The following is a 26,753-nucleotide window of genomic DNA, read 5'->3' on the forward strand; positions in this document are numbered from 1 at the left end:
CATTGAATCTTAAAGCTCCCAAATGATATCCTTTGACTTCACATCCCACATCCAGGGCACGCTGGCATAAGGGGTGGACTTCCAAAGCCTTGGGCAGCTCCACCTCTGTGACTCTGCAGGATTCAGCCTCCATAGCTCCTCTCGTGGGCTGGCATTTAGTGCGTGTGGCTTTCCCAGATGCATGGTGCAAGTTGTCGGTGGATATACCATTCTGGGCTCTGGACGATGGTAGCCCTCTTCTCAGAGCTCCACTAGACAGTGCCGCAGTTGGGCCTCTGTGTTTGGGCTCCAACTCTACATTTCCCCTCCACACTCTCCTAGCAGTGGTTCTCCATGAGGGCTCCACCCCTCTAGTTGGCTTCTGGCTGGACATCCAGGCTTTTCCATATATCCCCTGAAATCTAGGCAGAGGCTTCCAAGCCTCAACTCTTGTGTTCTGTGTACCTTCAGGCTTAGCACCATGTGAAAGCCATCAAGACTTATGGTCCACACCCTCTGATGTAGTGGCCTGAGCTATATCTGGGGCTCTTTGAGCTGAGGCTGGAGCCAGAGCAGCCAGAATGCTGACAGCTGTGCCCCTAGGATTCAGAGGGGTTTCTCTCCTAGGCCTTTGGGTCTGTCACGAGAGTAGCTGCTGCAGAGGTCTCTGAAATGCCTTCAAGTCCTCCCCATTGTCTTGGCTATTAACATTTAGCTCTTTGCTACTTATACCAATTTATGTAGCCTGCTTGAATTCTTCCCCAGAAAAATGGGTGTTTCTCTTCTACCACATGTCTGGACTGTACATTTTTAAAATGTATTCTCTGCTTTCCTTGTAAATCTAAATTCCAGTTTTATGTTATTTATTTGCTCAAACGTATGATCATAGGTTGTTAGAAGCAGCCACATCACATCTTAAACACTTTGCTGCTTTGAAATTTCTTCTGCCAGCTGTCCTAAATTATCACTCTCAAGTTCAAAGTTCCACAGATTCCCTAGTGCAGGAGCACAATGCCACCAGTTTCTTTGCTAATATATCACAAATTGACCTTTCTTCCATTTCCCGATAAGCTCCTCATCTTCATCTGAGACTTCATTAGTCTGGGCTTTATTATTTATTTTCCAGATCACTATTTGTATTCCAGTCACAATTCAAGCAGTCTGTAGAAATTTCCAAACTTTCCCTCCTCTTCCTGTCTTCTTCTGAGCACTCTACACTCTTTCTGCTGTCAGAGGCATTCTAACCAAAGTGACTCCGTCTTGAGTGAGGGCAAGAAAAATGAGGCTGAGACTTGCTGGGCTGCATTCTCAAAAAATTAGATATTCCTAGCCTCTAGATGTTTACTGTTAAGGGAACAGATTGATAACATTTACTAAAAGACCCAGACTTGGGGGTGTCCTGGGATATCTTGAGAACAGAAGCATTTCTAATTTTGCTTTAAAGACAATAATATTGATTCTTGCAAAATACAGTTATTAAGAAAAGTAATCCTTTGTCACAAACCCTTGTATCAAAGCACATCTCCCTATGATCTGTTTTTATTCTATATACAAACAAGTTTTGTACCTAGGCTGGACGTGTCCTTCCTCTTACTTTCAGGAATGCCCTACTCTGTCTATGGAGTAGCTGCTCTTTTACCCCTTTACTTTTTAAATAAACTTGCTTTTGCTTTGTACTGTGGACTCACCCTGAATTCTTTCTTGCACAAGATCAAAGAACCCTCTCTTGGGGTCTGGATCAGGACTCCTTTCCTGTAACATAACCTTTGCCCACTACCCAGTTCCAAAATTCCTTTCACATTTTCAGGTATCTTTACATAAATGTCCTGGTACTCAGTAGCAATTTTCATTATTAGTCAATTCTTGCATTGCTATAAAGAAATACCTGGCCTGGCACAGTGGCTCATGCCTGTAATCCCAGCACTTTGGAGGGCCAAGGCAGCCAGATCACCTGAGTTCAAGAGTTCGAGACCAGCCTGGCCAAAATGGTGAAACTTCGTCTATACTACAAATACAAAAATTAGCTGGATGTGGTAGTGCGTGCCTGTAGTCCCAGCTACTCAGGAGGCTGAGGCAGGAGAATCGCTTGAACCCAGGAGGCAGAGGTTGCAGTGAGCCGAGATTGTATCACTGCACTCCAGCCTAGGTGACAGAGCAAGATCCTGTCTCAAAAACAAAACAAAACAAACAAACAAAAAAAGAAATACCTGAGACTGGGATAAACAAAGGGGGTCAGATTGGCTTACAGTTCTGCAGGCATAGTAGGTTCTACTTGGCTTCTGGGGAGGCCTCAGGAAACTTTCAATCATGGCAGGAGGTGAAGGGGAAGCAGGTGAAGGGGAAGCAGGCACATCTTCACTCACTAGTACTGAGAGGATGGCGCTAAACCATTCATGAGAACACGTCCACCATGATCCCATCACCTCCCACTAGGCCCTACCTCCAATACTGGTGGATTACAATTCAACATGATATTTGGATGGGGACACAGATCCAAACCATATCAAATATTCCTGGCAGTCTTATTTATAATAATCAAAGAGTTGAACAAATCAAATAGTCATCACAGAAATAGGAAAACAACTTGTAGTGTAGTTACACATAAGAATACTATTTAGCAGTACAACTAGAATGTATTATTGATGTATGCAACAATACAAATAATATCTAAAAATATATCAAGGCATCTGTAGGCATAAAATGGTACATTTTTATTCCGTTTACGTGATATCCCAAAACAAATAAAAATCTATCATGAAAATGATTAGAAAATGTTTGCTCTTGAGTGGGGAGGAGAAGGGATTAAATACAAAAGGAATCATGGAGTCTATTTGGAGTAACTGAAATATCCTTTTTCTTGAGAGTTGTTTAGAGTAATGTGTATGTAAAGTCAAAACTCAGGGAATGTAACACATGTGACCTGTGAATTTTATTGTATATTAAATATACCTTAACAAAAAAGAAGTAAAAACATATAAATTTACACCATGATTTGCTACATAAAATCTAGAAAGTCTGTATAAAACTTGAAATGGAATAGTACCGTTAAAAGTACTCAGAGCATTTCATCTGAATGTCTTTCAAAAAGTAAATAACACTATTGCCATGTCTTTGCCAGAATGAGTATCTTTTGACAATATCTAGTTATTCAGTCATTGACTACAGATACCATGATTTATAACATTGGTTAATTGATCAACGCTCTCCTATTTTGTTTGTTATTTTTTCTCTTTCCTCTGTTTTGGCATTTCTATGGCATTTTAAAAGAGATTTTATCCTACGGGTTTTTGAAATATATATTGTAATTTGAATGAGGCAGATTATGTCAATTCCTTATCAGCTGCATATTTACTCAATTAAGGGTATGAAGAGAACTGAGTAAAACGTAGGCCTGTTAGTGTATATACTCATGGGGGTTGCGTGTGTGTGTGTGTGTGTATGTGTATGTGTGTGTTATGGATATGTGTAAGCAAGTAAAGAAGACTGATATTAAGGATACCTTTATTTCTTTATGTAAGCTTCTGTTAAGCAATTTAGGAAGATAAATAAACAGAAAACCATAAATCTTACTTATTGTTTTCCCCCATTCTTGACTCTCCTGAGAAGACAGCAGGTAGTACACTATTAAGGGAGAGAACTATTAAATCAAACAGAATTTTTAAATAAATGAGAGATGATCTGATTTTTGATGCAGAAAAATCAATGAGCCTGGCAATTGGCACATTAGTTATGTTTTTCACAAAAGTAAGAGATTATAACAGATATTTCTAATATTACTGAGCAGTATTATTATGTGTGCTGTGAATTTTTGTTGGCAGTATAATTCCTTGCAGTGACAATTTTTCAAAGAATTAATCCATATTATAAATGGATTAATTTGAAAATTAACTAGAAAATGATATCTTTTCCTATATTTATTCTCAGTTAACTAAATGTTCATGAAGTGGAGAAGGCATATAATTTATATTAAAGAATGAAGTGTGAGGTTTTAAAGATTGACCACAGTTTTCAGAACCCCTGCTCTTCTCTTTCTCATTTAGGAAACAGCTCAAGGGAAGAATTCATGAGGTTTTCTACAGAAAAAGCCTGCCAAGTCTAAGCTCTGTTTTTGTGACAGCTGAATAAACATGTGGTAATTTGCTTGTGCCTGCCACCATCCTTTTACATTTTTTATGCTTCCTTTAGCTGTTTGATTTATCTCTACAATCACAGAGATTCTTTATAAGAATGTTTACTGACTGGAGTGATACCTATCCATGGGCACAGTTGCTGATAAACTGTGAAGCTCACCAGTGTATTCTATCCCAGTGCTGCTGATGGTCCACAAATGAGTTAGTTTTGAGTAGGAGGAATAGGAGAGGTGATACACATGTCTTTCAACAGAGTCAACAGTCAGATGGCAAGGACCCAAATTGAATTTTTCTAGAAAGCTGATCCAGAATGTTCCTTCAATGTCTCATTATGCTTTATGCTTCCTGACATTGGCAGGAGGCTCAGGGTTCAGGTTTAATAAATTAACAGCACTGATCTTGGTTCTTTAGCATTGTTCTAGGGACAGTGAAAAATAATTAAATTTTCCATGTGGAAGCATCTTAGCAAACCCCTCATGAGTCAATCTCTCGCTCGCTTTACAAATAAGAATACGGACTCCTCTAAAAGAGACAAATTTGAAAAAGCCATTTTATGAATCAGAAATAGTATATAATTAATCATATCTAGCAGCTTGGTTATTTCAAAAATGTAACTATCAGTAATCATTAAATATTCACTTTTTAAATCATACATGTACCCACTTTAAAAAATAATCGACACTTTTATTTTTTATGGATTTGGACCAAAGGAGATTACTCTGTTAATGGCTAATTGATAGTCAATATTTTCAATAAACCTTGATTTTCAGACATTATAATTTTATTAATTAGTTTAAAAATGCTAACAAAAATATAACTATATTTATTGGCTTATTAGGGCTATCATCACAAAATACCACAATCTATTTGACTTAAGCAACAGAACTTTATTTATTTTTAAGTTCAGAAGTGTAGAAGTTTAAGGTCAAGGTGTCAGCAGGGCTGGTTTCCTTTGACTCCTCTCTTTGTGGCTTGCAGATGGTCTCCTTCTTGCTGTATCCTCACATGATATTTCCTTTTCGTTCACACCCCCAAGACGTGTCTTTTCATGTCCAAATTTCCTCTTCTTAGAAAGACACCAGTTGTATTAGCTTAAAGCCGAACTTAACACTTTCATTTGACGTAATTACGTCCCTAAATAACTTATCAGTCACATTCTGAGGTGACTTATAGATTTGAATAACTAGATATTGTCAAAAGAAAATCTAAATATAATTCACCAACATATGATTTTTGAGAGGGACGCAAGGTAGCCCACGACACTATATTTATTTAGAAACTAGTAGGGGAAAGATAGAAACAGAAAGTGGATGCTCATATTACATGTCTGAGAAAAAAACCCAGATAAACATTCTTGGAGGTGAGAGGCTTCATTATTGGATAAAATTTCAATGCCTTCTTTTCAACAGTGCAGAGGGAGAAGTTGTTTTGGTGGGAGAACTTGCACCATTTAATTCCAGGAATGAGAGAAGACAGAACTAAGCAAAGAATCTCACAGAAAGCTACCATTTCAGGAAGCAGTGGGAGAGGACCAAAGAGATTTCACTTTTTTTTTTTTCCTTCTGAGAGGGAGTCTCCGTCTGTCGCCCAGGCTGGAGTGCAGTGGCGCGATCTCCGCTGACTGCAAGCTCCGGCTCCTGGGTTCACGCCATTCTCCTGCCTCAGCCTCCCGAGTAGCTGGGACTACAGGTGCCCGCCACCACGCCCGGCTAATTTTTGTATTTTTAGTAGAGACAGGCTTTCACCGTGTTAGCCAGGATGGCCTTCATCTCCTGACCTCGTGATGTGCCCCCTCGGCCTCCCAAAGTGCTGGGATTACAGGCCTGAGCCACTGTGCCCAGTCCGAGACTTCATTTTTAAAAAGCCCACAGTGTGTGATGTTCCTCGCCCTGTGTCCAAGAGGGATAGCATTAGGAGATATACCTAATGTAAATGACGACTTGAGTTAACGGGTGCAGCACACCAACATGGCACATGTATACATATGTAACAAACCTGCACGTTGTGCACATATACCCTAGAACTTAAAAGTATAATAATAAAAAACAAAATAAAATTTACATACAAATTCAAAAGATCTAGAATGGCCAAAACAATTTTGTAAAAAATAAAACCAGTGGAGAATTAAAAACAAACAAACAAACAAACAAACAAAAAACTCCCACAATGGTCCCTTCTCCTTGGGTGGGCAGAAGTAAATCCAAAACACACAGAAGTCAGCACAATAAAACTCTAGCCCTTTTGAACCTTGGATTTTTTTTTTCTTTTTTTTCTTTTTCTTTTTCTATTTTTTTTTTTTCTTGCTTTGTCACCGGGCTGGAGTACAAGTGACGTGATCTCGGCTCACTCGCTGCAACATCTGCCTCCCAGGTTCAAACGATTCTCTTGCCTCAGCCTCCCAAGTAGCTGGGACTACAGGAGGATGCCACCACGCCCAGCTAATTTTTGTGTTTTTATTAGAGAAAGGTTTTCACCATGTTGGTCAGGATGGTCTCAATCTCATGACCTCGTGATCTGCCCACCTCGGCCTCCCAAAGTGCTGGGATTACAGGCGTGAACCACCGCGCCCCAATGCCTCAAAGATTTTTAGCAACGCTATGATTGTAAGCTGTAGGTTATAAGATTTGTTTTTTAAAAAAAAGTAGGAACGGATGTGTCAAACAGCAGATGGAAAATATTCATTGCCAGATTTTTACCTGAGGATGAATGAAAAAGTTGCTTTTATAGAATCAGACCATAGAAAACACAGCAATAGAAGAAGGTGGTGGGCAGAACTCAAGAAATTTTTTTAAAAAATCAAAATCATCAGAGAATAAAAAATAAAATACGAAGTCAGACATAGCTAAAAACACAGCAAATAAACTAGAGAAGAGAAATGAGAGAGGCAGACTAAAGAAAATAGTCACACATATATTTTTAAGAAAAGAAATTTTAAAATGTTGACAAGGGAAAAAAAAATCAACCATATGAGTCGCCAATGTCGTTGGTTTAGAAAATCAATAACAATACCATGGGAAGAAGACATATTTAAAATTATAATTGAACAGATTTTTCCTGACTTAAGCAAATACTTTGAATTTTCATACTGACATTACACCTATTTCTTAGGCAAATTTGGCCAAGAATATTGAAAGCAGAGATAGAGACCCACTTAAAATTATTGCAGATAATAAATAACAAAAGGTACTTTGGGGAATTACTTTAAAAAAGTCAAGTCAAATATTACATGAAGGTTTAAGTGTGGAAAAATTGGGCTGACATCAGACTTCTCCAAGGAAAAAGTCAATAAATTGTCTGTGAAGCTTACAAGAAACTAATGTATGTTTCAAGAATTTTACACTCAACTAAAGTATATCTTGAATTGTCAAAGTAGTAGGCAAACAATTCTGAATACGCAAACCTTAGAAAACACTGTTTCCCTGAGGTCTTCTGGTAAAATCTGTCCCTAGAGGACAAGCTTGAGCAAACAGAAGAAATACGGAGGGAAAAATAACAAAAAGACTAGAAAAGAGCATCAAATACAGGTTTTTTTTATAATCTGGAAAAGACCAAATGAAACAAGAAAATTCCTGTGAAATAATGAATGCTTATGATACCAGAGGGGGCAAGGAAGTGCTGGGTAGAGAAGAGTGGGGTTCCTGGCAATGATCCACCCTCAGACTGGTGCCCAGGAACCTAAGTGAGCACAGACACTCCTGTTTTCACGCCCAAATGTTGCATTTCCCAAGACTACTCTGGCCTGCCACACTCCCAGATCCTGTGCCTATAAAAAACCCGGAGACCCTAGCAAGCACACCCACAGGTGGCTGGACATCGAGAGGAACACACCAGTAGAAGAACACAGCAGCAGATGCTGGCAGGCCATTGATGGCAGAACGACAGAGACGCCAAGGGGAATTCGGCCAGGGGTGGTCTGTGGAGACCCCGGTCACTGAGCAGCCAACCCCAGGGGAAGACTACTTTTCCACTCAATCCTCTTCTGTCTCCACATCAATCTGCTGAGAGCTGCTTCCACTACTCAATAAAACCTTGCACTCACTCTCCAAGTCCACATGTGATCTGATTTTTCTGGTACAGTAGGGCAAGAATCCAGGGATACAGAAGTCCTCTGTCCTTGCAATTTAGCAGAGGGTCTAAATGAACTGACTAACACAAGCTGCTTGCAGACGGCTAAGCTGAAAGAGCAAACTGTAACACACGCTCACTGTGGCTCCAGGAGCTGTAAATACTCAACCCTGATTTTGCCGTCCGAGTCCACGATCTCCACCATCTGCTCATCCGCATGCTCCCTCTAGGGGTTTGAGCAGTGGGGCACTGAAGAAGCAAGCCACACCGCTATCACACACCCAGCAAGGGGTATAAGGGAAAACTCCTCCCGTTTCATTTATAATATGAGCACTGACAATATATTATATGTCCATGGATAGTGCGGCAGAAAAGGGGAAGTGCTAAAGGTAAGGGAATTATGCATACTTACTTCATAGATTTTAAATTATATAATATTTGGAAGGCAAATTAAGTCACAAAATTAGGATACTGAATAGCACCGAAGTAAACACAAATACATTTAATAAGTAATAAGAAAATTAAAAAATTTAATGAGTGTAATAAGTTACAATTAAAGTCATGGAGGAGAGGAGAAGAGTCACATTAATTTCATCATTGATCACATGCAAAAAAATATAAATTATTAGAAGAATTAAGACTTTTAGGAAATTGTATTGGGTAAAAAATGAGAAGAAAACCATTATTGACAGAAATATGGATATAATGAGTGTTATTTAAAATCTTAACATAGTAGAACAAAGCTAATATCAAGTACATCAGTTACCTTAATTTACATATATTAGATAAACTCACCCATTGAGCAAAAAATGCTTATTTTTAGGTTAGATTATAGATTAAAACAAATTCAGAGAGATACAGGTAAAACAAAATAACAGAGAAATATGAAAAAATAGAGGAATGAGGTGTGATCTTCTAGAAAAGTGACAAGTTTGGGAAACATGATTTAAGTATGAAATAAATGCCAGTATTGGATTTAATTCATATTACAGATATAACAGGTAACAATATTAATTTCATAATTAAAAAACATGATGAAATATAGAACTATATTTTATTGGATAATTTAGCTCTCCCATTTCATGAAAGAATAAGGAATAAGGTTTTAAATTGCAAACACAAAGTTAATAAAGCAGATAACATGTAAAACATGTACAATTTCTTTTCAGGAACCCATGGAATATTGACCAAAATCAACTATTAAATGCCAGTGAAAATATCAAAGAAGTAAAAGTATAACCTGACTTTAAAACCAGAAAATGCAACTGTTCCTCTCATCTGGAAATGTAAGGGAAGAGAAATTATCTCTCTCAAAGCCTTTTGAGGAGAAATTAAATCTAAAAATTAATTTCAGAATATCTACAAAGTGATAATGCAAACATATAACAAAACATGCAATCTAATTAAAGCAGTGATATATATATATATGAGACATATTTTATATACGCATATGTATGTATGTATGTGTAAATACATATAGGTATGTAACTATAGATAAAAGAATACAAATTAATACATTAAGTTAATAAGGGCTGTATTTAAAATATTTAGGGAACAAATCTATAAAGTTGAAGCAGAAAAAGTTAATGAAGATAAAATCATTGAGGTCAGTTAATTTAAGCAGTTCAATTCACAAGTTGTCCAAAAACTGCTTCTTTGAAAAAGAATATTATAAAATAAAATTTAAAATTACACTCACAGGAAAATGCACAAAATTAATGAATGTTAAAGGGAAGAAACGACTGATAAAAAAGTAAATGTTATGAGTCTAACATTCTATGCTTTGTATAAACTAAAAGTATGAATGAAAATAATATTTTAAGAATATGCAATTTACCCAAAGTAATTCCAGAAGAGACAGAAAAATTTGAACAGATCAACTAACCAGAAAGTCAAATAAGTTTTCAATGAACCAGCTCCAGCTTTAAAAAAAATGACCGTATTCAAATGGATTCATTGGAAAATCTTACCAAATTTTCAAATATCAGATAATTTCAATACTCTTTAAATTTTTCCACAGCATATAAAAATATTTATTTTCTTAATAAGGAAACAAATAAGTGATACCAAAATTTACAAAGGCTGCCATTTAAGGAAAGAATCAGTCCCACTTTATCAACTTAAAATTTTAGAATAAAATTCAGACAAAATTTTGCAATACAGTAAAATAACGCTATGATATCATAAATGAGGATCTTCTTTCAGAAGAAGAATAAAAGGTATACTCACCTTTTTAGATATTAAAAATACACTATGATACTTAATTCTTATTTTTATGAAGCATTTTTACTAAAACAAAATTGAATAGACACTACCTTAATATGAACTTAAAAGCTTGCATTGTGTTGAATGTGAAAAAACTAGAAACATTCTTATCGGAGCTGAGGATGAAGCAAATGTGGACAATCACCACTATGATACACTTAAAAACAATCCTAGACAGTGAAATTACAGAAGAGGTATGAATTAAATTTTAATAAAATGGAAAGAAGAAAATGAAATCAACAATATTTACAGAAGTGATGTTTATACTTGGAAACCTAAAATAATCAACTCCAAAATCAGAAACCTTACAGAACTCTAGGAAAAGGTCATTTATATAACTAGTTACACCATTAACATACAACAATGAATATGTGTGTGTAATCAGTTAAAATATACAAAATAGGACTTCACTTATCATATAAAGAAAGGATAGAATACAAATAGTAACAGTAGTATGAAATATGCAACATCTATACAGAGAAAAGTGAAGATATGAGAAGGAGAAGAGAAAGGAAATTGTTCCATGGTTTTGGATAGGAAGACTCAGTATCAGAAACCTGAAACCGTTCCTCAAAATAATTGAGAAAATTAACAGATTCTTATTAGAAATGCCATTATTTATTTAAAACCTCTGAGTCGATTCTCTAAACAAAATATTGTTTAATAAAGCAAAGTTTCCAGGAAAAGTCAGTAGCAGAAAAATAATAAAGATGGAACCTATGGTATAGTAAGATTTCAATAATTAAAATGATGTGATACTGGTATATGATGGTTTGGCCAATCAACTAAACATAATAGAAAGAAAAGAAAAAAAAAGATTCTAGTATGTACACCAATTTATAAAATGACAAAATGAGGACTTTACTTGAATAAGGAAATAATGGAACTACTTGAGTAAAGCATTATATGATTACTTGTTATTTAAAGAACAACTATGTTGGATTCATACCTCACAGTTATAAACCATAATAAATTACAACTTCATTCAGTATTGAAATGTCACAAACAAAAGACAAAAATTACTAGGATAGATTATAAGAAACATTGCTTAGAATAAGGAAATTCTCTCTTATTATGACCAGTAGGAAGCAAAACGTAGTTAAAAAATACACCTTCTTGAAACCACACACACACACACAAGAGATATACTGGAAAAATTAATTAATAAATTAGGAGCTAATTTCTGTAAGGAAGAGTTCCTACAAATCAACCAGAAATGCATTTTAAAATATTAAAATGAGCAAAGATTGCAGTAGAAGCTTCACAGAAAAAGAAATATAAATGGTTATAAAAATATACAATTATCAACTTTCTTCATAAGAGAAATGTCAAACTAAAAAAAATGAGAATTTTTTTTTTAGGCCTGTCAGAATTGAAAGATCAGAGAGTCATATTATTTTGTGTTGGGAAAATAGCATTCTTTTATGATGTAGCTCCCAGCAAAGCTTGTGTCCTAATAAAGGTTTCCAGGCAAGGGTGTGAGTTGGGCTGAAATTCAGCCAATGTGTAACTCTTTAAGCCTTACCATTAGGACTAATCCATCTGTTTCCGGGGTTGGTTGACAAACTGTGACCTGTGTGCCAAATCTAACCCTCTGCCTGTTTTTGTAAATAAAGTTTTGTTAGACCACAGCTTCACTCATTGGTTTTTGTATTATGTATGGTTGCTTTCACTCTCTATAATGGTGGGATAGAGTAGCTTGTGATTGCTATTGTTATGTGTTTTTCTCTAATGTGTCATGAGTTGTCTCTTTTGAGAGTTACCATAAGACAACATAGCCACTTTCAAAGAGAGAGATCGGACAAGGTTCGGATATCTTATTCAGATGAGACATAATAAGGAAATGAAATCAAAAATGCATAAATCAGAAGAAAATTATTAGTAACAGGTCTTGAGAGGGTAAGGTTGCCAATAGGAGACTGACCAGGAGGGAGCAGTTCAGAGGCAGCAGGGAGCTCAACCAGTGGGTGAGAAGTGAGAGAGAAAGAGAGAACTTCTCTCTTTTTAAGTATATTTCTTCCGTGGAAACTAATTTTCTTTTCTTTTCCCTTCCCTTCCCCTTCCCCTTCCCCTTGCCCTTCCCCTTCCCCTCCCTGTCCCCTTCCCCTTCCCTCCCTTCCCCTCCCTTCCCTTGCTTCCCTGCCCTTCCTTTCCCATCCCTCCTTCCTTCCCATCCCTTCCTTCCTTCCTTCCTTCCTTCCTTCCTTCCTTCCTTCCTTCCTTCCTTCCTTCCTTTCTTTCTTTCTTTCTTTCTTTCTTTCTTTCTTTCTTTCTTTCTTTCTTTCTTTCTTTCTTTCTTTCTTTCTTTCTTTCTCTCTCTCTCTCTTTCTTTCTTTCTCTCTCTTTCTTTCTTTTCCTTTCTTTCACTCTTTCACTCTTTCTTCTTTCTTTCCTTCCTTTCTTCCTTCCTTCCTTCCTTCCTTCCTTCCTTCCTTCCTTCCTTCCTTCCTTCCTTCCTTCCTTCCTTCCTCCCTCCCTCCCTCCCTCCCTCCCTCCCTCCCTCTGTCTTTCTTTGCTTCCACGAAGTCTTGCTCTGTGGCACAGGCTGGAGTGCAGAGGCACAATCTCAGCTCACTGCAACCTCCTCCTCCCGGTTTCAAGCGATTCTCCTGCCTCAGCCTCCCGAGTAGCTGGGATTACAGGCATCTGCCACCACACCTGGCTATTATTTTTGTATTTTTAGTAGAGACAGGGTTTCACCAAGTTGGCGAGGCTGGTCTTAAACTCCTGACCTTAAGAGATCCTCCCTCCTCAGCTTCCCAAAGTGCTGGCATTACAGGCATGAGTCACTGCACCCGGCCAGAACTATACTTTCATTAAAGTCCACAAGCATTATCCTTTAGATTTTCCTTTGAGGGTTATAGATTGACTAATTTAAGGAAAACACGAGTTAAGAGGGAATTTATTTACATGATATGGCATTAGATTTTATCATGATTAGCAGCTGTAGGTTGTAGCGAGTTTTCTCTCAGTCAGATGAGGAACAAGCAGGTTACATAGCAATCATGTAAAGAGGGGAAGTTTTCACTAGGTCAGAGGTGACCTAGTGTTTCAAATAACTTATGTCAGGCCTACAAATGGATGCAGAGGCAGCAACTATATTAAACAAATTTATGACTCTGCCATTTAACACTCTACAAGCTGAACAGCTTTGTTACACAGCAATAGTTAGCTGATACTCTTTCAACATTAAAAATTTAAACTTTGTGAACATTTTGTCTATTCAACACTGAAAATAATTTAAAAATGCAAATGAAAATAACGTAAATAATTCAAATTTGTCACATCATGTGGGCAAACAGTTTTAAAATGTTAATTTTGAATATTGATATAGATAAATAGGAAAAAAATCACAAACATGGTTGGTGAAAACTTAGTTTAAAAATAATTCTTCCAAAATATTTTGGAAATAGGTATAAAAATATGAGACTCTTACGTAGCCTTATGTCTAGAAATACCACTTATAATTTGTCTAAAGAAAATTATCTTTGATGCTTATAGAGTCATCACTATAAAGATGTTAATGATGAACATATTTTTGATAATGGAAAATATGGCATATTATTAAGAATAAAATGCTAAATGTATGATACATTAACTTTATTACCTATAGGTAAAAGGCACTTTGCTAATAAGATGTCCTTAGACTGACAAAAAAAAATCCACATTTAAAAAATTTTCATAGTCACCTGTTAAACTGTTTAACTAAATGAATTTCCATGATACTTCCTGGTTGATTCCTCAATTCAGTGCCCCGTAACCTTGACAAAAGTTGGCAGTTATATTTTCCTAATCTGTCCAGATTGTGAGCCCCTTAAAATAAGATCAGTTTTTCAGATGAAGAGGCTGTGGCAAAGGGAGCTTTAAATATTCGCCTAAGGTCACATGATGTGGCAATAAAGTTGGGCTGGCCACCAGGCAATCTGGTTCTAGTATCTGCATTCTGAACCTCTCAGAAAACATTCTAGATGGTAAAGGACTAAGTTAATGTGCAGAGGCACAAAAGCATTGGATGCATGGGGAGAGATTTCAACAGCTTTCAGACACACCTACTGAGTATTTACTTGATGAAACACAATTCTCTCTGCTGAGTAATAAACATAGGATGTGATAAAATACTAATTTAAAAGGCAAATTGGAGCTAGAATTTGGATACTTTTAACAACTGATAAAATAATAAGACATTTGAAAATATGAGTGAAATATTCAAGGTAGAATGTAAAACTACACCTATACAGAAAATTTACATCTGCCAAATAATAACAATCTCACATTGATTAAAAGTAATTTAATATTTTGAAAATTTCTGAGAGAAGTAAAAAGAACAAAACTCTGTGAACAGATTGGGACATCTGTTGAACTTTTAAATGAAGCTTTTAAGTTTGAATTTTATGAATATTTTCCTCAATATTTTTCAATCATTCATATGTTTGCACATCTGTTTGTTATCCGCCTTTAACGCCATACATGACACAAATATTCAATTAAATTACAGAAGCAGATCACACCTAATACAATTATAAATGTCATTTATACCAAATGTCAGAGAAAAATGAAATACAAAAATGTCTAGCTGAGTAAATTATGAAACTTGAATTTTTATACTTGATTAAGATACAATATTAATAAAGATGGGAAACAAGTTTAGGCTAACTGGCAATCAACTATTTTAGGTAAATATTTTCAACAGGAGTCTATATTTTCAAAAGCGTGTCTATCTGACATAAAGAAGCAATAACTAATACCAAAGGAAACATTATCTATGCTTACAAGTGAATAAAATTTATTTCATTATTTGATTCTGTAGTTAAAATCTTCATTCACTCAGTTCATAATTGTATATTGAATACTAATTATCATCACACATTTGTTCCGGATTCTAGTCCCAAATTTGATATTTATCTTGTATACATTACTGATTATACCCTTCTTAGCAGGGTCATCCTGAATAAGTGTTATAAATACTCTGAGTTTTGACACATATATGTGTAACACAGAAATCTATTACTCATTTTTTTCCATTTTGAAATGATTCAGTGACATGATGTACATGAAAATGCTTTGTTAACTCAAAAATTAAATATACAGATGAGAATTTCCTAGGAATAGTAATATAATCATAACAAATTTTAGTATTCATATACCCCAGGATATTTGCTCTGTTGATGTCATCACGTGTAAAAGCATAATAGTTCTGCTCTCCACATTGGCACTCTTATAAGTGAATTTATAAACTATCTCTGTTATGTGATGACATTTTGTTCTCCCATAAAACGTGGTCAAAATATACAAATTCTATTATTAGTCTGATATCTAAAACCAATTCTTACAAATCCTTTTTAAAACTTTAAGAATCACTGGGAAAAGAATAAATACGCTACTAATCCACCAATTATGCCAGGAGAAGGCTCCAATTAGCGACATATCATTTACAAAACGGTTCCATGCAAGCTATTGACTTCAGATGCATTTTGATGCTGACAGTTTCCCCACCTGGGAAATGTAAAAACACTATGTGAAGATAATAGTGAATGCAACATAAAAATTGCCACAGCAAGCACCTTGTCAATCTGACCCTGACAGGACAGACATATTGATTGGCTGGGGCTGGCAGAAGATTAAGCTGCCAGGACAGAGAAGCAAATGCAGGTGGATAATACAACCCACATGTTATACTTCTTCCTTTAAATTATGCACCAATCTAAAATGACTGCTGCTTGAGATTGTGAGTTTAACTCACGATCACTGTAAAATGGAAATTGCCTGGAAGTTCCTACTACAAGTAGCAATAAAGTTACATTTAGCCTAGGGTATTTGAAGGAAAATTGCTATCACTGGTAATAGAATTTATAGCCAGCTTTGCTATTGTAGATAAATCCATGTTTTTGACTTTGCAACCATTGAAACATAAAAATTAAACCTTTTAACCATGGTCAAGGCTTTTGTACTAAATGGTAAAAGCCAGCTATGATTGTTATCAGAAAGTTATCTCTGTCAATTCTGGGGGAAGAAAGAATTCTTAAGCATCTCTGAAGTTTTATTTACAGTTAATTGGATACTCCATAGTAAAAAGATTATGAATTGATTTATGAAAAGAGCTTCTAGAGGCCATGACTGAGCTCTGTGCCTTTGGTCTGAATGTGCTTTGCTTTTATTATTGTTGCTAATGCATTGATAAGAACACTTTTGTTGATAATAAGCTTAAAAGATATTTACTTTATTTTGCTTACATGTTCATAGAGTATGTCTGAACAGAATTTTGCTGAATGGCTTGGCTGCAAACCAAACACAGCATCGAATGCTTCCTTCAGACTATTCAGGGAAATTTATGGGAAGTAATAAATACAACTGCTGAAGCCTTAGAATACTGCCATTTTAAGAAAGTATGTCCTGTAAGGAGGTGAATAGTAATTAGTTTTATCAAGGCAAAATGAAATAGACACTTGATGTAATTATCCAGATACTGTATATTTTCTCTTAAATAGGAGCTCTAATTAAATTTAGGTGGAGAGGAAGATTATTTGCATTCGTTTTCCAAATAAAAGCATGTCAAAGGGAAATCAGAAAGGCTTGTAAGAATGCCTCTGCAAACTGTATAATAATCGGAAATAAACAAAGTAAAAATGTTATACGTGTCTCATTCTAATTTTGAATATAACATTTATAAACTTTCAGATATTCTTAGAAATACTCAAATCGGCCCTTGGGTCTCATATCAAGTGTTTTAGTCTTCTAAAGGAGAAATTATGAAAATAGGAAAGGAGAACGGTAAACAGTGAATGTAGTCTGAGCAAAATAACTCAGTTATGCCATTCTTGTCTTGCTATGAAAGAAACCTGAGGCTGAGAAATTTATAAAAAGAGGTCTAATTGGCTCACAACTCTGTAAGCTTTACAGGAAGCATAGCACTGGCACATGCTTCTGGTGATGCCTTAGCAAGTTTACAAGCATGAGAGAACAGGCACGTCACATGGTGACAGCGGGAGCAAGAGAGAGATGGGGGGAGGTGCCACACACCTTTAAACAACCAGATTTCATGTGAACTCAGTCATTACCCAGGGCATGGCACTAAGCCATCCATGAGGGATCTATCTTCATGACTCAAACACCTCCCATCCGGCTCCACCTCCAACATCAGGAATTACATTTCAATATGAGATTATGAGGGGAGAAATATTCAAATCATATCATAAGTCTAGACGATTATTTAAGTGAGACAGTTCAGCACTTTCTATAGAAGACATGTACAGGAAATAAATGCAGAGAACATTCTGAAATCCTTTTCAGCATACATGTGAGGAAAGACATATATATGTTTGTGTTTATATGTGTGTGTGTGTGTGTGTATTGTGTCTTTTCATGTATCCTACTTCAATGACTGAAACAATCTTGTGGGAGAAAGCATATACAGAGAGTGTGTAGAAGAAACAACTGTACTCTTTTGTGGAGATTATGATAAAAAAGCAGAACAGCGATCTGTGGACACAATTACTGATATTAGATTGTTCTACATATCCTTTTTCTGCTTCTCATACTGGTGAATTTGGGGACAAGTTATAGATTCCCTTGTTCTTTCCAAGTACCCATACGCTCTTTCTTCTTCCAATAGGGCCCCTAGTAAGAGATACTTTTTGTTATATAATAGAAAAATCATGGCCTTTGGAATCAATCTTGTTTATGAAAACTGGCCTTGTTGATTTACTTTCTAAGTGACCTTGGACAATTTTCTCAACTCACATTGTGATTTTGTAAAGGTAAAAGGCAATAATACATTTGAAGTATGTATAAACACTTAGTGGATTACTGTTAATTTCCATTTTCTTTTTCTATTGCCAAGGGCCTACTCATTAAATCGAACTTATCCCTTACCCTAAACATCCAGACCTCATTTATAATATTAATAAAAGCGTTTTCGTCTTTTTAAGCATCTCTGCTTACATATGATCTGCCTTACATAAGTCAGCAAGGGTATGGGGCTGCTACCTATGGACAGAGGCCTGCTTCAGTTTCCACCATTAACTGCTTCCATGATTCCTGTATGCCTGGCACTCCATTTTACTTGAAGATTGCTTGAATTTTGCTGGAACCTCAACTTCCTTCAGACAATCCCTTTTTTTCCCCCTGTATATTCTATCTAATCAGTTCCCTAAGCTCACTGTTGCATACTTAGGCAAATATTTTCTAAGAGATCTTTTTTCCAAGAGGGAGGATGATACTATAAATGGTTTCAAGTCAGTTTTGACTACGGAGCCCAGAAGAGAAAGTAAATCTTTAGTGACTTACTGAGTGAGTGTAGACAACGTTGAGTGTAGATTGGCATATGTAGGCAGATGAATAGATTATGCAAAGTTTAGAGGAGATAAAGATTGCAATCAGTTCAGTATGTCTGGACCACACAAAAAGCAAGATTAGAGAGTAGCAAGATATGAAGCAGGAAATGTAAAAGGAAACGAAGTCACGATGGGGCTAATAGCAATTTTAAGAGTTGGTATATTCTCCCAAAGGCAACTGGAAATTTGTGACTTTACGCAGGAATCAGTCAGATGAACTTTGTGCATTAGGTGGAATATTTTGTCCTGAGCACAAAGTATGGATAAGTAAAGGCAAGACTACAGATGGAAAGAACATTTATATAACTTTTTTATTAACATAGATGCAGCATAAAGGTCACACAAACTAAATTACTGATTGTATAGATGCAGAAAAGTAAACTGATTTGAAACAGAATTATGAAAATTGACTGATTAAGATTATTTTAAACCTGCTAATATATCCTAAAGAGTTAAAAATAACTTGTTTTAAATGGCCTATAACTTTAGCTAAATCTAACAATAAAGTGCCGAAAGACTTTTTTTTTCACTAGATTTATCTCACTAATTGTAAATGACACAAAGTCCTAAGGGTCATTGTTCTATTAAGTTTAGCTTAAGTTAGTGAGTTTATGTTTGTCTTATCAAACCTCTAAGTTCTTATATGAATTAAACACAATCTATATGATCATTCCTTGATAGATATGCTATCTGAAATGGGCATATTTATTTATCTATTTTCAGTTGTTCAATATTATGAACACTTAGCTTTTCTAGTGCAAGAGCGATAATGACTTCTGGAGTTTACAATATAAATCTACATAAAGACAAATTTTTAGTGTTTTAAAGTGGCTCTAGTTATTTCTTTATGCCTTGTTTAATCTCCTGCTTTTAAAATGAAATATCTTTCAAACAGGTATTACATTAATATGACATTTTGGCATGTGTATATTCTCATTTTCTCTCACATGACATGTTCTGTTCTATTTAAAAATCAAAACATGTCTCCAAAACTCTCCAAATCTTGGGTTCAATGTCACTGATGAACGTGAAGCTTTTCTTTTTTCATTGTTCATCATTGACAGGAGGAACAGGCAGATAACTTTGAAATATCATATTTAATAAAGTTCACCATGAAATTTCAAAGAATAATGGATCAGCTGGACAAAATAAAAAAATTAACTCTTCTATAATACTGGTCAAAGATTTTTAAAGCAGGTAGAAGGCCAGTTATTTCAATGACAGCCAACTTAGATGGAAAATAGAGAGATGCAACGTGCAGCCAACAGCCAGGGGTGCATTTGTCTAAAGTGAGTTTGTGAGTGTAGGGAATGGGCAACTTCAGCAAAGTTTCAAAACAAAAAATCAATGTGCAAAAGTCACTAACATTCTTATACACCAATAACAGCCAAGCTGAGATTCAAATTGGGAAAATAATCATATTCACAATTGCCACATAAAAAATAAAATACCTAGTAATACAGCTAACCAGGGAGGTGAAAGATCTCTACAAAGAGAATCACAAAACACTGCTCAAAGAAATTAGAGATGACGCAAATGGAAAAAACATTGCATGCTCATGAATAGGAAGAATCAATATTAAAATGACCATATTGCCCTAAGCAATTTATATATTCAATGCTATTCCTATTAAACTAACGTTGACATTCTTAACAAAACTACAAAAACTGTTTTGAAATACATATGAAACTGAAAAGAGCCTGAATAACCAAGTCAATCATAAGCAAAGAGAACAAAACTCGAGGCATCACGCTACCCAACTTTAAACTACACTACAGGGCTATAGTAACCAAAACAGCATGGTATTGGTGTAAAAACAGACACATAGACAAATGGAATAGAATAGAGAACCCAGAAATAAGGCAAATAAGGCTTCATACCTACAACTATCTGCTCTTCAACAAGCCTGACAAAAACAAGCAATGAGGAAGAATTTCCTATTCAATAAGTGGTGCTGGGATAACTGACTAGCCATCTGCAGAAGACTGAAACTGGACCCCTTTCTTATACTATATACAAAAAAAATTAACTCAAGATGGGTTAAAGATTTAAACATAAAACCCAAAATTACAAAAGCCCTGGAAGACAACCTATTCAGGACATAGCCATGGGCAAAGATTTCATGATGAAGATGCTAAAACCAATTGCAACAAAAACAAAAATCGACAAATGTGATCTAACTAAACTAAATAGTTTCCACACAGTGAAAGAAACTATCAACAGAGTAAACAGACAAACTTAAGAATGGAAGAAAACCTTTGCACACTATGTATCTGACAAAGGTCTAATATCCAGCATCTATAAGGGACCTATACAAATTTACAAGAAAAAAAAAAAAAACATTAAAAAATGGGCAACGGACACTAACAGACACTTTTCAAAAGAAGGCATATGTGGGGCCAACAATTATATGAAAAAAAGCTCAACACCACTGATCATTAGAGAAATGCAAATCAAAAGCACAATGAGATTCCATCTCATACCAGTCAGAATGGCTATTATTAAAAACTAAAATAGATGCTGAAAAGGTTGTTAAGGAAAAGGAACACTTATACATGATTGGTGGGAATGTACATTAGTTCAGCCATTGTGGAAGAGAGTGTGGAAATTTCTCAAAGACCTAAAGACAGGAATACCATTTGACTCTGCAATACTATTACTGGGTATATACCCAAAGGAGTATAAATAATTTTATTATAAAAAACACATTCACACATAGGTTTATTGCAGCAGTATTCATAATAGCAAAGACATGGAATCAACATCAATGCCCATAAATGCTACCCTGGATAAAGAATGTGTGTTACATACACAATATAATACCATGCAGCCATAAAAAAGAATGAGATCAAGTCCTTTGCAGGAACATAGAAGGAGCCGGAAGTCATTATCCTTAGCAAACTAACACAGTGACAGAAAACCAAACAGGACATATTATCACTTATAAGTGGGAGCTAAATGATGAGAACACATGGACATATAAGAGGGAACAACAAACACTGGAGCCTTTCAGCGGGTGGAGGTTGGGAGGACAGAGGGGATCAGGAAAAATAATGAGGATTAGGCTTACGACCTGGGTAATGAAATAATCTGTACAACAAATTCCCATGACACAAGTTTACCTATGTAACAAACCTGCACTTGTACCACTGAACTTAAAATGGAAGTTTTTTTAAAAAAAGAAAACAAAAGCCAATAATTAATATCAGTAGTAGAATTTGCTGGAACGACCCTGACTCACTAAAACAAGCAAAATTGTTGGTTAGAAAAAGGAAGGTTGTTGAAGAGTGTAATGAATGTTTGATATCTGGATGCTTATTAGATGTCCCATAGTATGAAACAGCAGCTGTGCTGTGGTTAGTTATGGAACATACAAATTACCAATAAAATTTTAAAATGGTAGACCCAACTACAAATTTCACTTACTGGGTACATAAGAAAATGCAAACAAAATAAGAAACTAGCTAGATATACAATCTTTATTTATTTATATCGGTAATAGTTTGTATTTTTTCTAGTCCCATCTACTGCTGCTAGTCTGTGAGCTGCTACCAAAGGACAAAACTGCTGAAAAGACAGATAACATTTCTACAGCTGCTGGATGCCAAAAGGGTAGTCCAGGAAGTCAGGATAACCAAGAAACTACTGAATCCTGAGGGTACAGGATAAACAAGTTGTCTCGTTTTGTAAAGCGAGATCATCAGATTTCTGGAAAATCCTTCCTAAAATGGATGGTGAAAGATTTAGAAGTCTCCTTTGTTTTGATTGCTGCAGAAAGGATGAGTATGTTTTGTTGATGCAGGTCCCACAGCTTATTAGTGAGTAATAACAAATGAATGAATGTACATGATCCAAACACACAACGGAGTGTTCTTACAGGACAGCTAGCCTGTTGGACTGGATAAAAGCTGCTGTAAAGTTTTCTTGTCCTGAGAAAATAAATTATCCTTCTCTTTTAAACACCAAGTGGCACTCCCCATTTGAAGCAGCTGATGTGCAGCATATACAAGACACACTGGTTTTCAGGATGCTCATTTATTTAACATGCCCCTTACCTGCATCATGGTCATCATGGTAAATACTATGATTAAGGATCCCATTTTATATATAATCTTAGTGCTGCAAAATTAAGCAACAATTTAAGAAGACATATCAGATTTGTTGTCCCAGCTTTCCCTTATTGTCTTACAGATGCTAGAAAAATTAGAGTAGGTCACAAAGGAATGAAAAAATAGAAAAGACATGTTTATGGGACCTATCACAACATGGGAGAAGTCTTTAAATACTATTAAAGTAAGGGGTGAATAAGTCAACATTTCCAAGCTAAACACAAGGCTATAATAGAGCACCATTGTAGTTTGGTGAACCAATGAGAACTCTTGCTTTTCCTCCAACATCAAGGGACCCTAAACAAATCTACTATCTTTATCCTACTTTGGAGAAATTAAAAAAAAAAAAAAAAACAAACTGAAAAGCAAAGATATCAAAGAGAAACCTGAGCTTGAATGGCTGAAAATGATTGCCCCAAAATTAATTTGGGTGGAGATTAACAAAAGATCTAGGATCTCTTGGCCTGTCTCCCAGTTGGAGACCCACGGACTTTGGGCCATATGCATACATATGTGTAAAATGGCCACATGGCCATTGCCATTACCATACCCAGGTGGAAATAAAAACTTTCTGGGGCTCCTTGCCACAGTGCATTTACTATAACTTCAACACTTGTTGAAGTTCTAAATGGGGCAATAATTAGGTGAAAAGTATATGAAAATGGAAACTTTATGGGGTTAAAGTAATAGTTTGTATAAAATTGGAATATTTTAATGGATTTTATGTGAAGTGGTTGTGTCTCCTTTATCTGAATGTATTACTGCAATGGATATTATGTCTCATTTAGGAACACTTCCCTCACCTAGTATCATAAAATGGAAGGTATATAAATTTGTTCCTTTGCCAGTATTAATTGGACATGCGAAATCAGAATCTATAAATTTGCTTTATATATTAACAGTTTGTTAATATGTAATAGTATCAGATATCTAGTAAAATCAAAGGCATTACCACTTGTCATCACCCCTGTTATCTATGAATGTTTTGAATTATTTGGAAATAGTGTCTTTGCATGTATAATCACACTGGATGCTAATCCAATGTGACTTGTACCCTTATAAGAAGAGAAATATGTTATTGTTTATTATTAGTATTATCATTGAGATGGAGTCCCACTCTGTCACCCAGGCTGGAGTGTAATGGCACGATCTCAGCTCACTGCAATCTCCACCTCCCAGGTTCAAGCGATTCTCCTGTCTCATCCTCCTGAGTATCTGGGGTTACAGGTGCACACCACCATGCTCAGCTAATTTTTGTATTTTTAGTAGAGATGGGGTCTCACCATGTTGGCCAGGCTGGTCTTGAACTTCTGACCTCAGGTGGTCTGCCTGCCTTGGCCTCTCGAAGTGCTGTGGTTAACAGGCATAAGCCACTGCTCCCAGCCCTGAAGAGAAATATTTGGACACAGACACACAGGAAAAGTTCTATGTGTTGACAAGATTGGAATGAGGCCACTGATGATTAATTTTTTGTGTGTAAACTATGCTGAGCTAAGGGATGCCCAGATAGCTGGTAAATATTGTTTCTGGGTGTGTCTGTAGAGGTGTTTCTGGAAGAGATTAACATTTGAATCAGTGGACCGAGTTAAAAATTATCTACCACACCAACTAGTGTGGATGAGGATCATCCAATCCGTTGAGGGCCTGAATAGAATAAAAAGGTAGAGGAATTGCAAACTTTCTCCCTTTGCTTTTTCATCTGGGACATCCATCTTCTTTTGATATCCAACATCAGAGCTCCTGGTTCTTGGGCCTTTGAACCGTGCCCCTCCACCACCCTGACCCTAGTTCTCAGGCCTTTAGACTCAGATGGAGTTATACCACTAGTTTTTCTGGGACTCCAGCTTGCAAACATCAGGTGATGAGACTTCTTGGTCTTCATAATCATGTAAACTGATTCCCACAATAATCTCCTTATATGTATATCTATAACCTATTGCTTCTAAAGAACCATGACTTTTACACAGCTGCAAGAGAAAGAATGACATGGATTGACAGCCACTACCAAAAGTGAGAAAGATTTAAGGAAAGATTCTCTTCTGCTGCTTTCAGAGGGGGTATGATCCTGCTAACGCCTTAATTTTGGACTTTTGGACTACAGATCTATGAGACAAAAAATTTCTGTTGTTTAAAGTATTTAGCTTGTAGTACTTTTTTTTTTTTTTTTTTAAGGACAGCCCCGTGAAAGTAATACACCACTTTAATTAATGACGTTAGAAGTTCTAATGCTGTTACCAACAAATTCTGAGTGGCCCATGAAAAAGGCAAATGATTTACAGAGACTAACAGTAGATTACCAAGGCTTTAATAAAATAATTCCACCTATAGCAACAGCAGTCCTTGATAGTGCAAAAGATACAACAAGCTAAAGGAGACTAGAACTCAGTGATGACATCTGCAATTGCTTTTTTCTTTATTTCAATCTTGGTTTGGAGCCAAAAGCAGTTTTCCTTCATGTGGAAGGACACCAATTTACCTTTGTTGTATTGGTAGGGTTATTTGAATTCACCAGCTTACTGTTATTATTTAAATGTACAAGGGGTTTGGCCTTAAAGCAGTTCTCGAGTGTGAATATACACTACATTGATGACAGCATGGTAATATCAGAAACTGAACAACAAACTGGCACTGATGTAAATGTAGTATCATCATATGTGACTGCCAGAGGCTGGTTGATAAATTCAGAAAGGACACAAGGCTCACCCAAAAGGTGAGATGGTTAGGAATAACTTTGGCAGGAGTCACTTATAACATCATACAGGCAACTATATATAAAACTGGTCATTGTCGCTACTATGGAAATTAGCAAGAGGCAAAGGACTTCGTTGGATTATTTTGATTTCAGAAACCTGTATTTCACATCTGGGTCTATTGACAGTTCATATTGCCTAAACAACAGCAGCCTATGTCTTAATTGCAATAAGTCGTGGCTTAATCAATGCCTACAAGACTAACCGACATCCAATTAAAGTCCTGGACACCAAAACTCTGATGATCTTCCCTTATTGATAATATTTCACATATATTGACACACTATTGGGAGAATTAAGCACACCCATTAAACTCCTTTGAGAGAGGACACTTCCTTGGAAACTTGTACCTCCTTTCTCCCGAACTTTACTCATGCACATTTTCCCTTTTGTTGATTTTAAATAATATCATTTTGCCCTAAAAAACTTTACCATAAGTATAACAGCTTTTGAGTTCTGTGAATCCTTTTATCAAATCATCAAGTCTGCATATTTTCATAAGGAACCCTGACATAATTTTCAGTTGTCTTTCAGAAATATTTCAATAATAAGAAAAAAAATTTTTTTGAATTACAATTTATAGTGTCTTAATTATATATCCAAATTTCCCTCTGGTATCATTTTCTTTTTGAGTGAAGGACTTTCTTTAATATTTCTAAAATGTGTATTTGTGGGGATGAATTCTTTCCGTTTTTCTAGTTTTAAACTTATATTAGGATTCTCTTACAGGGACAGAGCTGATAGGATGCTTGTGTGTGTGTGTGTGTGTGTGTGTGTGTGTGTGTGTGTGTGTATACACACACATATATATGAGTTTATTAAGTATTAACTTACATGATCACAAGGTCCCACAATACGCTGTCTGCAAGTTGAGGAGCAAGGAGAGCCAGTTCAGTCCCCAAACTGGAGAACCTGGAGTCCCATGTTCTAGGGTAGGAAGCATGTAGCACAGGAGAAAAATGTAGGGTGGGAGGTTAGGCCCGTCTCTCCTTTTCATGTTTTTCTGCCTGCTTTATGTTCACTGGCAGCTAGTTAGATTGTGCCCACCAGATTAAAGGTGGACCTGCCTTCCCCAGCCCATTGACTCAAATATTAATCTCTTTTGGCAACAGCCACACAGACACA

At 36.0% G+C, this 26,753-nt stretch overlaps 1 long non-coding RNA gene across 1 annotated transcript in view; it reads right to left on the reverse strand.

The window, feature by feature from the left end:
* LOC105474873 (uncharacterized) overlaps positions 1-26,753 on the reverse strand; it is a 75,632-nt gene that overhangs the window by 38,751 nt on the left and 10,128 nt on the right. Inside the window, exon 2 of the long non-coding RNA XR_011621623.1 lies at positions 26,463-26,555. This is a non-coding gene — a long non-coding RNA (uncharacterized lncRNA). The remainder of the gene's footprint in view (positions 1-26,462; positions 26,556-26,753) is intronic.

Source organism: Macaca nemestrina, chromosome 4 (genome assembly GCF_043159975.1).
Source record: "Macaca nemestrina isolate mMacNem1 chromosome 4, mMacNem.hap1, whole genome shotgun sequence".
Classification (NCBI taxonomy): domain Eukaryota; kingdom Metazoa; phylum Chordata; class Mammalia; order Primates; family Cercopithecidae; genus Macaca; species Macaca nemestrina.